We start from the raw sequence: 11227 nt of genomic DNA on the forward strand, positions 1-11227 counted from the left end.
TACTTGATTAACTGCAAAATCCAGTCATCCTCTGAAGGCCTGCCTATAGCTCATGTGGACTTAAGAGGCACTACTTAATTCCGAATGGCAGTGCTGTACGCATTCAGACTTAGTTACCATGTGCTACTCATCCAGCTTAAGGGAAAAATAAAAGCAACATTGTGCGTCTGTCTTCTCCATGCTTCAGCTGCAGGATTAAACAGCTTGCTTGGGCCTTCTACACGCAGAGCTAAAAACATACATATTGCAGTGCTGCTTTTTAAAGTTCAGGTTTCCTCCCATTGAGTTTTAAAAGGTTTTTTTGTTTTGTTTTATTTTCTTGTTTTTACGAGCAGGATCCCGGTCCGAGCACAGAGGCCTCTCTCATTCCAGCCCCTTTGGGAAATGGAGACAGCAATCCTTCCGGGAAATCAAGCTCTTTCACAGAATGTTTGGATTCCCCATTGCAGCTTGTTTCAGAAACTACAACAGGCTGAGAAACAGGCCGCCTGTGGCGCAGCAGGGAGGTGTGAAGAAGGCCGCCAGGTACGAGCGAAGGAGGCAGGACGTGTGGAGCTGTGGTGACACAGTGGGCAGAAAGGAATGGAAAGGGCTTCTGCTGCACCTTGGCAGATCCTACAACTTCATCGCTCCGAGTTACATAAGCACAGAGCCTTGTTCCTTCTTTTCCAGCCGTGCTCTGGTTTCACAGGTATCTCTCAATGGGAAGCTACCACAGAAAAGTCCCACGAGAGAGAATGAAAAATAGCCAGGGTCCTGGCAAGGCTGCAGCACTCTTCATACCTCTCAACTGTACCTCACTGCAAAGTCCACGTTGCATTCATCCTAGTGCTGAAGGGGGCAGCTTTGTGGTCATCGAACTATGCAGACTCTCTGAATCCACAAGTTCCAAGCTAAGCAGCGCAGACACAGCTCTTCATCCTTCCAAGATAAATCAATTGAGTTTCCTGTGATTTACTGCGTGGGAACCTTTCAAGTGAGAGCTGAGCAAGGGCCTGATCCAAACTTCATCGGCGCGAATGAACAGACAGATCCCCTTTAACTTCAGTGGGCTTTGAATCAAGAGACAACTGAAATCCTGCCTGTTTTGGGTGTAGATGCTATGGAACTCTTCAGAAGAGTTCGGCCATGCCTGGTATTGTACCCAGATTTCTCCTCCTGCCTATGGTCTGAATGCCATTGCAAATGTACATCATGAGCATAGCCACTGGCATCTGATGGAGCTCAGTTGGTCGGGAGCAGTGATATCCGTCATGCACCTTGACCCATGTTCACCTCTCCAATGCCTTTCATTGGGCTCTCTTCATGGGATAATGGAGCAAGCCATCACACAACATTCAGATGTTGCTGCCCTGCAGGAAAATTGGGAATTTAAAACAAATCCATCCATTAGCTTGATTGGCTAGCCAAAGACATACAGCGTTTTAGTGAGAGTCGGCTAGGAAAAAAGTGAAAACTTTCTGCTTTGGGGAGGAGGGGGGGATTATTATTTGCCGCTAGAAATCTTGCAGCCCTTATTTGTGTAAAACACATTGACTTCAATATGGGAGTTTTGCCCCCAAGTGAGGCCTGCTAAAGACTTCAGGATTTTGCCCAACTATTGCATCTCAGTGTGACTCCAATATATAACAGAATGGCTCTCCAGCTGCATTCATATTAGTCTGACTCTAGTTTAGAGGAAGCCGGTATGCTGACAACACCATGCCAGCAGGAGACATCTGTGAGTGACAGAAATGTGTCTGGTTTAGGATGCTAGAATTAGTCCTTTTCTCTGGAAGTACCACAGCATGAGAGCTGTAGAGGAAGGGGTGAGGCTAAGGAATGAAATGGGTAATGCAGACAAGTGGAAATGCTAATGGTCCTTCACTTCTTCAAGCAGACAGCACCCAATTCCCTATGCCTATGGAAGGGTGGGATCCGTATGTTTCTGCTGTGCTGAGAACCAGATGCCCCTCCACTGCCTCCTCTGGGAGCACCGAGAAGGACTGCGGTGGGGGCGCGGTGACTTGGTCTACGTGCAGATCCACTGGCCACAAACACCACCTGGTGTTGGAATAAAGCCTACAACCTGAGTGTGCAGAAATCTGTACCCTGCCTCCTTATTGTGGATAGTGCAGCGGAGGGTACTGGACAGCTGTCCAACGCCCTTTAATTCAGGCTTTGTGCAAAAGAGCAGCATTTCGCCCACACTGAGTATGTATCTTCACAAGTTACACAACATAATTACAAGTAATTAAAGGGGAGTAAAAAGGCTTATACAACCAGTGTGGCCTTGGGACACCTCAAAGAAGCAGATACTTACATCCTCAGATCAATTATTTTCTTTTCTTTGAAGACAAAAGATGAAAAGCAGGAGCACCTGATTTTATTTTTTTATCTCCCCGACATTTTCTGCCTTTATATTTGGTTGATAAAGCAGAGGAAAGAACCAGTTCTGGATAAAATGTCAGAGACTTCAGCTGCTCTACCTCTGTGTTCCAGTGAGGCAAAGGGCTCATGAGACACCGAGGGAATTAAGGACAGAGGGGCCAAAAAGGATTCATTCAGAACAGAGCCATGATAGGAGGAGAGTGTGGAATAAGCGTTTTCTTCCCATTTGAGATGTATTTTGAATTCTCTCAAGGCCACTCATGCCCCAGGTTGGAACCAAGCAGTCCGCAAGGCACGGGCAAGGTCTAGCTGGTTAGAACCCAGCACAAACAAGATACCTATGTATCTATTCTCCTGTCACCCTTCTGCCCTTAATGTCTACACCTGGGTCTTACTTCTTGATCCTTTTTCTGCCCTATCCCAGACAGGTTTTGTGATAGAAACAGCAGGTTTTCCAGTTGGCGCAATCTATTTTCCTACACGAAGCTTTTTTGAAAAACAGTATTTACCACCATGAGCTTTCTACTCTTATCAAGACAGTGTCTAGTGTTCCTGTTACTAGACTAAGTCAGTCACATCATGTTGTTGGGCCTTAAATCTCTGCTTTGAAGACTGGTTATTAAAACTCAGAAGTGCTTCTGCATAATAGGGAATGACACAAATGGGAGGAATCGGCCCACTCAGAACGTTTGGTTTTCTTTTCTTTCCATACCTCTAAATTATAGTCAAAGCAGCCTGGCTTCAGCCTGCAACTACAGCACTTTGGCTGCTAGAAAAAACAAAACAGCTATCTGTATATTCTGCAACACTCCGTCCACTTTGACTTATTTCCACAAGAGGGCAGAGTCTAAAGTTTTGTGGTTTGCTTGCTATTATGCATTGAGGGTAGATGACTGTAGAGTAACTATTTGGCTGTAAAGTGATGTCAGCTCATGTATTATTCACCTATATCGGTTCAAAGAATATTGTGATTAAAGTGCTATCCACAAGTGTATATTGCTTGACTGTATGTTATGCTTGTCTACACAGAAATCATGTAGTCCCAATCTATCTCTGCTGCATTGCTGCTCTGTGCAGTTGCATAACTTGGCTCTTTGCATAGCGAACTAAGGTCCAACTGCTGCTCTTAACAAGGAAGTTGCTCAGAATGAGTAAATAATCAGTGAAATACTCACTAGATTTTGGTCTGACCATTCATCTATCTCCCCATCCTTCCATACCCAAGAGCTGTTACTATATGCAACAGGATACAAATGAATTGCTGGATTTCTTTATGAAAAGCTTCCTTATTTCTCATGGTAAAAATAGTAAGAACAAAATGTACGCGTTCCTATTTTCAATAGGAGACAAAGCTGCTGTCACGCTGGTCAACTACATAATAAAATACAGTAACATATCAGCCTATCGTGAGTCAGTATGTTTTCTTGTGAGTTACTAGGGATTCAATTGCTCAACGTGCATTCTAAAACAAGATTAGTATTGCAAATAACATATTTCTGAAAAATGCGTATTTTCATTCTCACTGTAATGAGCTTCAATAATTGCATAAAGAACAGGAGGACTTGCGGCACCTCAGAGACTAACCAATTTATCTGAGCATAAGCTTTCATGAGCTATTCCACGGCTGCCGTGCATATTTTAAATACACATTGGAGAGAGCTAGATACAGATTTTCGGGAGTGCTCTGGTGGCTGGGCACATGAAACTAAAAGGCCAGATTCTCTGAGTCACTAGGGCAGCTTTGGGCAGGTCTCCCAGCACAAAGCTGGCAGATCTGACTGGTGGGGAATTCCCCACAGTGTAGAGCAGTGGTTCTCAACCAGGGGTCCAGGGCCTCCTGGAGAGCCACAAGCAGGTTTCCAGGGGTCCGCCAAGACATGCTGGGGCCCAAGGCAGAAAGCCAAACCCCGCCACCTGGGGCTGAAGCGAAAGCCTGAGCAATTTAGCTTTGCAGGGCCCTCTGTAGTGTGGGGCCCTGGCCCTGCTGGCTACCCTCTAATGCCGGCCATGGCTTTTATATGCAGAAAACCAGTTGTTGGGGCACAGGTGGGCCCTGGAGTTTTTATAGCATGTTGGCGGGGGGCACTCAGAAAGAAAAAGGGTGAGAACTTCTGGTGTAGAGGAACCCTTCAGTAGCACAGAGCTGCTGTAGTGGGTCTTAACTCCAACCTCCCTCCCAGCCCATAGTTCAGGGGCCATAGCGAGGGAAATGGAGCACAGCCATACACTTTAGAGCAGAGGTTTGCAAACCGTGGGCCACGCTCCCCTAATGGAGCTTGGGCCAGCCCATATGGCAGGGCTCGGGGAGGGAGCGCCGCCTATGCCCCCTGACTCACCTCAGATGTTCTTGTTAAACCCTGGATTTGTGCTGGAGATGGCCCACCTTGATTATCATACATATTGTAAGGAGAGTGATCACTTTAGATAAGCTATTACCAGCAGGAGAGTGGGGTGGGGGGAAGAGAAAACCTTTTGTAGTGGTAAACACCCATTTTTTCATGATTTGTGTGTATAATAAGATCTTCTGTACTTTCCACAGTATGCATCCGATGAAGTGAGCTGTAGCTCACGAAAGCTTATGCTCAAATAAATTGTTTAGTCTCTAAGGTGCCACAAGTCCTCCTTTTCTCTCAGTAGAGAGGTGAGAATGGGGAGGGGAGAGGGAGAGAGACAACCAAAAATTGTAACTCAGAAAGTTTGAAAACCACGGCTTTAGAGCAATCACCAGCATACCCGCCTAGTCAGGAAGCCCTTTCGGGACAGGAATTCAGGCAAGATGCTTGGAGACACACAGAAGAAAGACCCTATATAATTACCCAAACTGTAACCAGAATATCACACACAGATACTGTTTCTTATTCTTGGCCGATGCAGGAATGACCCATCATAATTTCATTCCTTCAGCCCAACCTAGGAGCTTTTGAATAAAGTGATGAACGTAGCACCAAATTCCTCTCTTTCTGCCCACAGGGAATTCAATGGTAGCACCTCAGCACCTGGAACAGCACCAGCTCTGGTGTGATCCCACTGGTGACTTCTGAGTTCTGCAGGGAGCCCCTTTGGCCCATATAATTCAGCTTTTTCAGCCTTGGGTATTTCATTTTGCCATCCACCTTTTTGCTCAGGTTATTGAGGTTGCAAGTGGGGAGAAAGGATTCAGCTGGCAAATCGCACTGGAATACAAGTGAAAAGGTCAGCAGCACACTGAGTGGCTTCTCTTCGTCTTTCACAGGAGAGGGGAAGAATTAAAATTCTGACGCCAGAGTTCAGTAACGAGAGCAGGAAAGCGGCACCATGCGAACCCACTGCTGGGGAAAATAATTCTGAGAAGAGGGAGAGATGGTACAGCACAAACCTTACTGGTCCTCATTCCAAGCTTAAAATCCTAACCTTGCAAGATCCTCTGGGTTAGGGCATGAGCCTCTTCAGGTCTGACTTAGAACTGGTGGTTAGCCTTGAGCAGCCTAGTCTCTGTATGTCCATAATCCAAAGCCACAGCACATCTGAAAGGCAGCGTGGTCCAGTGGACAGGCCACTGGACTCAGCCTCAGGACATTTTAGTCAAGCAGCAGTGGCGGAGCTGGGACCTTGGGCAAGTCCCTTCCCCTTTCTGTGCCTCTGTTTTCCCTCCTACCCTGTGTTTGTATTGTCTGTGTAGACTGGAGCTAGGACTGCCTTTACTATAGTAGGTGTTTGTACAGCACCTAGCACAACACAGTCGCAATCTCAGTTGTGGCCTCTAGGCGCTAAAGTGATACAAATAATAATTAAGTAGCTTATATTCAGGGAAGAGGTTGGGGCATGAAGGGGGCCAACTAGAACAACATGTCTATTGCAGGTCAGTGCTGAGGTTAATTGGGAGATGTATATGCCCCCTCTTGGGCACTCACCAGGCTGCTGTGAGGGAACCAACCACTGGATCCTAAGTGGTTTAAGCCTCCGGAGTCTGAACAGAGTCCAGGGACTGACCTTCTCATGGGGTACCTAAGCATGCTGTTAGGATACAGATTCTCTATCTAGCATCCACCTCCTGGGAGCGTAGACCCTGCAGTCTAGTGCTGACCCCTCAGCTTCCCCCATAGTTTAAACCCATCCTGTCCCAGAACTCCAGCCACGTGGATCCACAGGTTAACCCTTTAATGGCACATGGTAGGTGTAACAAAAACATACACACACTTACCTTAGTGCCTTTGCACAGGATTCTAAAACACCATTGCTCTTTACTTAGGAGATAAAGCACAGAGAATACAGATCATTAAGAAAACAAACCTCCTGAACAATGCCCCTATCTGAGTTCAGCAGGTAGGGTACTCTCTGCTTCATCAGGCTTCTGCAGCAGCTGCCCTCTGACTTGGTGAAAATGTCCGAAGACCCGAAGCAGAGCAGCTCCTTTTACAACTTTCCTGTTCTTCTGTCCAGTTCTCCTGGATCAGCATCCTCAGCTGATCACAGACCAGGTGACTTCGTTGCCCGTCAGTCTCTACCTGACGAACCAGCTCTCCTTACTGGGAGCCTGTCCATTTTCTAGGATGTTTGTATTTGAACAGAGGACCATCCAGAGATCAATGACCCCCTACTGTCAGACCTGTATCACTGACACCTGGCATTTACATCCAACATGGAGATAAAAGAACAGTGAAGGCATAGGGCTGCACGTACAAAATTGAGTTTCCAGTTTGGTACAGATACATAGAGAGAGTTCATAATCTCACAGAGAATTTATAAATTGTATAGACATATTCCTCAAGTCACAGTGTGCGAAAGTCCAAGGAACATGCAGGGCACAACTGAGGTGGCATTATTTAGCAGAGCTGTTTGGGAGAATCTTGCATTGTACCTGGCCTCCACACTGTGTCTAGGTCTAATATGCACTATCAGTTCCTTGCTTTCCTGAGAGCCAGTCACTTGCAAACCAAAGAATTAAAAAAAATGTATCCAAAGGTCTCAGTTTAACCAAGCAGCTTTATGGCACTGTAGGGAAAACCTCTCATCTCATTGTGTTCTTTGAACACACACACACAAAAGCTAGGGAGAAATATGAATATAATGCTCCAATAGTCAGTCTTATTGTACACATAACAATATTAAATTGTGATCTATTGAAGACTTAATCTTTGAATTGGTACCAACTTTTATTTGGCAGCCAAACTTATGCTACAGGGAAGAAACATATGAACTCCCAGATAGTCTCAGTGTCTAAGTGGAATGTTCCATTGCTAAAGTAATAAGAGATGAAGAATCAGAATAATTCTTTACCCGTTGTCACAACCCTAAATTAGCCACTAGCCACCCTACCCGTAGGCAGCTCCTCGTGCTGAGTTACCACCATCTTTTGAAGACATGCAAAGTACTGTGTACTCCGTGGGGTGATGTTGTAAATGACTGTGGGGTTACTTTTCAAGCTGTAGCATCATGCCCTCCAAGTACTGCTGTGGAATGGAAGGGCCGGGATGATTTCACCATGAGAAGCGCAATTTAAGTTTCATGCATGAGTTAGGGAATCCAGTTCTGCACATGGATGTACAAAAGCCAGACTGAGGGGCTGGAAATAGGAATGTGGAATACCAGGTATCAACATGAGGGCTCCAAGACAGAAGCAACTGCCCTGTCTTAGTGCCCCTCCTTTTGGAAATGTAACACACAAAAATACACCCACCTGGAAGTGCTGGTACCAGGGGCTCCGGAACAGGCGTGGCCAGGGGGCCATGGCTCCCCAACTTTTAAAAGTAGGAGGGCTATACCCTCCCACTGTTTACTGGCCATAAGGGTGCGTGGCGGGGAAGGGAGTGGAGAGGAGAGGAGAAAGCGGGCCGGGGGGTTAGGGAGGGTGAAGAGGCAGCATGAGTGCAGGGCCTTGGGGGAAGGGGTGGCGGCTTGGGGGGAAGGGGCGGCGGTTCGGGCACTGTGCCCCCCCCCCAGCTTTTAAGGTACTTCCACCACTCCTGGCTGATACCCAGACAATCAGCCCATGTTCATGTGTCTCTGACTAATACTGCAGGTGGGTACTTCATGGCTAAGTGGCCATTACATGGAAAAGGGAACAGTAGGAGAGGCATAATGTAGCCCTGTGACTAAGGATAATACAGCACAAAGATGAGACAGACCTTTATGCAAGGTCCCAAACTGGCATCTGAAGCAGAGCCCCCGGCACTGAAGGTCAGCTCCTTTAGATAGAGATGACCTCTCCAGGCTCCCTTCCAGCCCTACAGGTCTAGGATTATCCTATCACCTTCATTACTGGATTGCACTTCAATTTCAGTGCTGCAATGGAGTGCGCCAGCAGACTTCCTTTGAAATGTTACCATTCAGATGATGTGCCTGGTACATGCACCAGCATCTGATGTGAATTTTGCCCATGGCTTTGCCTTCTCCACTCCCGGTTTGGGATGCTCTGCTATCTAGAGGGGGTAGAGAGGGAGCAGTCTCAGAACTTTCTGGAGTGCAGGGACAGAAATTATAGCGGACTCATATGTGGCCAACATACCAGGTAGGCCAGGCCCCCTGGATCCTCTACACCCAGCAAACTCATGGAAGAGCCAGCAACAATCTGCTTCTATGGTAGCAGATGTCTGAAAAAAACTTTGAAAATGTAGGTGAAATCCTGGCCCCTCTGAAGTCAACAGCAAAATTCCCATCAACTTGAATGGAGTTGGGATTTCACACCATAAAGTGAAAAGAATAAGCTTCCCTTGTCACCAATGTACTTTAAAAGTTAGTGAGAAACAGTCAATATTTGCATAGGGGCCTTAAATGAGGTAATTGTGTCAGGACCTGAATTTATTGTCTGTGCTATTTAATCCCTGCAGCTTTATACATTTTTACTAGAACATAGGTAGCACTTTTCAAAGAGTCAGTTGACAGATGGGACTGATATGGGTAGGAACAATCATTAACTACCAGAATTAGAATGCAGTCATAACTTCTGACTGAGGGAGTACAAAGTTGTTGGGCAATGCCTTCCTACTCCTAAATGTCCAACACCACCCCTCTATCGGATGCCTATCTTTGCTCCTTATCATGTTGTTGCCAAGTCCCGTTTCTGGTACTTTGTGTCTCAGCTGAAGAAGTCTTCTGGAGAAATTGTGTACTGTAGACAGGTATTTGAAAAGTCCCCTTTCCGGGTGAAAAACTTTGGTATCTGGCTACGCTATGATTCTCGTAGTGGACCCCGCAACGTGTACAGGGAATACAGGGACTTGACAACTGCTGGTGCTGTTACACAGTGCTACCGTGATATGGGTGCCTGCCATCGTGCCCATGCTTACTCTATTCAGATCATGAAGGTTGAGGAGATTGCTGCTAAAAAGTGCCATAGATCTGCAGTCAAGCAATTCCATGATTCGACAATCAAGTTTCCTCTGCCACACAGAGTTCTGCGTCGTCAGCACAAACCACATTTCACCACCAAGCGATCAAATACATTCTTCTAAATGCAAGAACCTTCTGTTTACTCTGTGTTACAATAAAATTCTTATTGGAAAAAAAACCCTCTGCTCCCAGGAGACCATTTTCATTCCTCCACTGTGTTTTTGCCCTCTCTCCTCATTTATTAAAACTGTATCAAATGCTTAGCAAGTGGACTTCAAGTTCGAAGCTGAAGGATGATGTATTTGTAGCTAATGGCCTCTCTCAGCAACTGGCTAGAAAGGAGGTGGTAGCATTAAACAGCAAGATAGACTGTACTAGGAAAGTGCTGGGAAGAGAATGGAGTGAGGGAAGATGGCATGAAAGGAAAACAAATACAAGACCGAGCCTCACAGGTTGAGAAAAATAACTGGAGAAATATCAATGATCTACAATAATTGGGCAAAGCACAGTCCATTGCGACCGGCCTGGGACTAACAAGCAGGAAGCGATGGATTGACTGATCACGGAAAGTTAAGGCAGCCCAGGCCTTCTACTATTGGCTTCAGTGAAAACTGGTTCATGTCAATAAAGTCTACAGCCATACTGAGTGTGCTTCTCAAGATTCAGTCATTGTACATTAGTTGCCTACCGTATCTATCAGTTGTCCACTTTCGACCTAAATGTCTTAGTCCACCAACACACACACACACACTCTCACTCACTCTCACGCTTCTGTCTTTTACAGGAAAGGGCATAACACCACCATCACAATACTGAGCTCATGACATGGCAGAAAATAGTGTGATATAAAAGCCATCGGCTAATTGCAGTGAGCAGAGTGATTATGGTGTGTGACATTTCATGATGTCTTGTGATACTGAACAAGGTAATTCAGCAGTTAGCTCAAGAAAGCCCTGTGCACAGTCAAATACAATCCCACTAGATCACAAATAATGCTGTTAAGAATGCTGCATAGATATAGGGTCAAACTCTGCTCTCAGAAACACGAGTGCATCTCCATTCACCTCAGAGTAATTGAGAGCAGACTTTGGACCTCACCGTATATCACAGAAATACTGGGCAAAACTCTCTCCTCATACTTGTTACCCCCACTGACCACCCCAGTGTATGTATGTAGAGAGCAGGATTTGGCCTGTAACTAGATATATTTCTAGGCATCTCCAATAGCATAGTTGCTCCAAATTTTTCTGGGCATTCCTCACCTTAGAGGACAAACCAAGCATATAACAACCAGCATTCCCACCATCAATGATCATTTCAGACCATGATCTTGTTTGGTTACCTGGCAGTGGTAAACACTGAGTCATGTTGAATTCTAATTAGGCTAATCCTGTAGAGATCAAAAATGAAAAAGAAACTTGTCTGGACTGCTCTAGCTATACACTGAGACAACAGATAGCTAGAATTTATCACAAGGCACATCCACCATGTGTCTAAAACCATTTCTTCCATCTCTCTCTCTCTCTCACTGCCCAAGGATACATTGGAT

At 45.8% G+C, this 11227-nt stretch overlaps 1 pseudogene across 1 annotated transcript; it reads left to right on the plus strand.

The window, feature by feature from the left end:
* The first annotated feature begins 9301 nt into the window (after positions 1 to 9301).
* On the plus strand, positions 9302 to 9800 carry LOC311525456 (large ribosomal subunit protein eL20 pseudogene; annotated as a pseudogene). Its single transcript has one exon. The product of its transcript is annotated as a large ribosomal subunit protein eL20 pseudogene (transcript).
* Positions 9801 to 11227: the final 1427 nt, after the last annotated feature.

The sequence above is a fragment of the Lepidochelys olivacea genome (assembly GCF_965140295.1).
Source record: "Lepidochelys olivacea isolate rLepOli2 genome assembly, chromosome: 8".
Classification (NCBI taxonomy): Eukaryota; Metazoa; Chordata; order Testudines; family Cheloniidae; genus Lepidochelys; species Lepidochelys olivacea.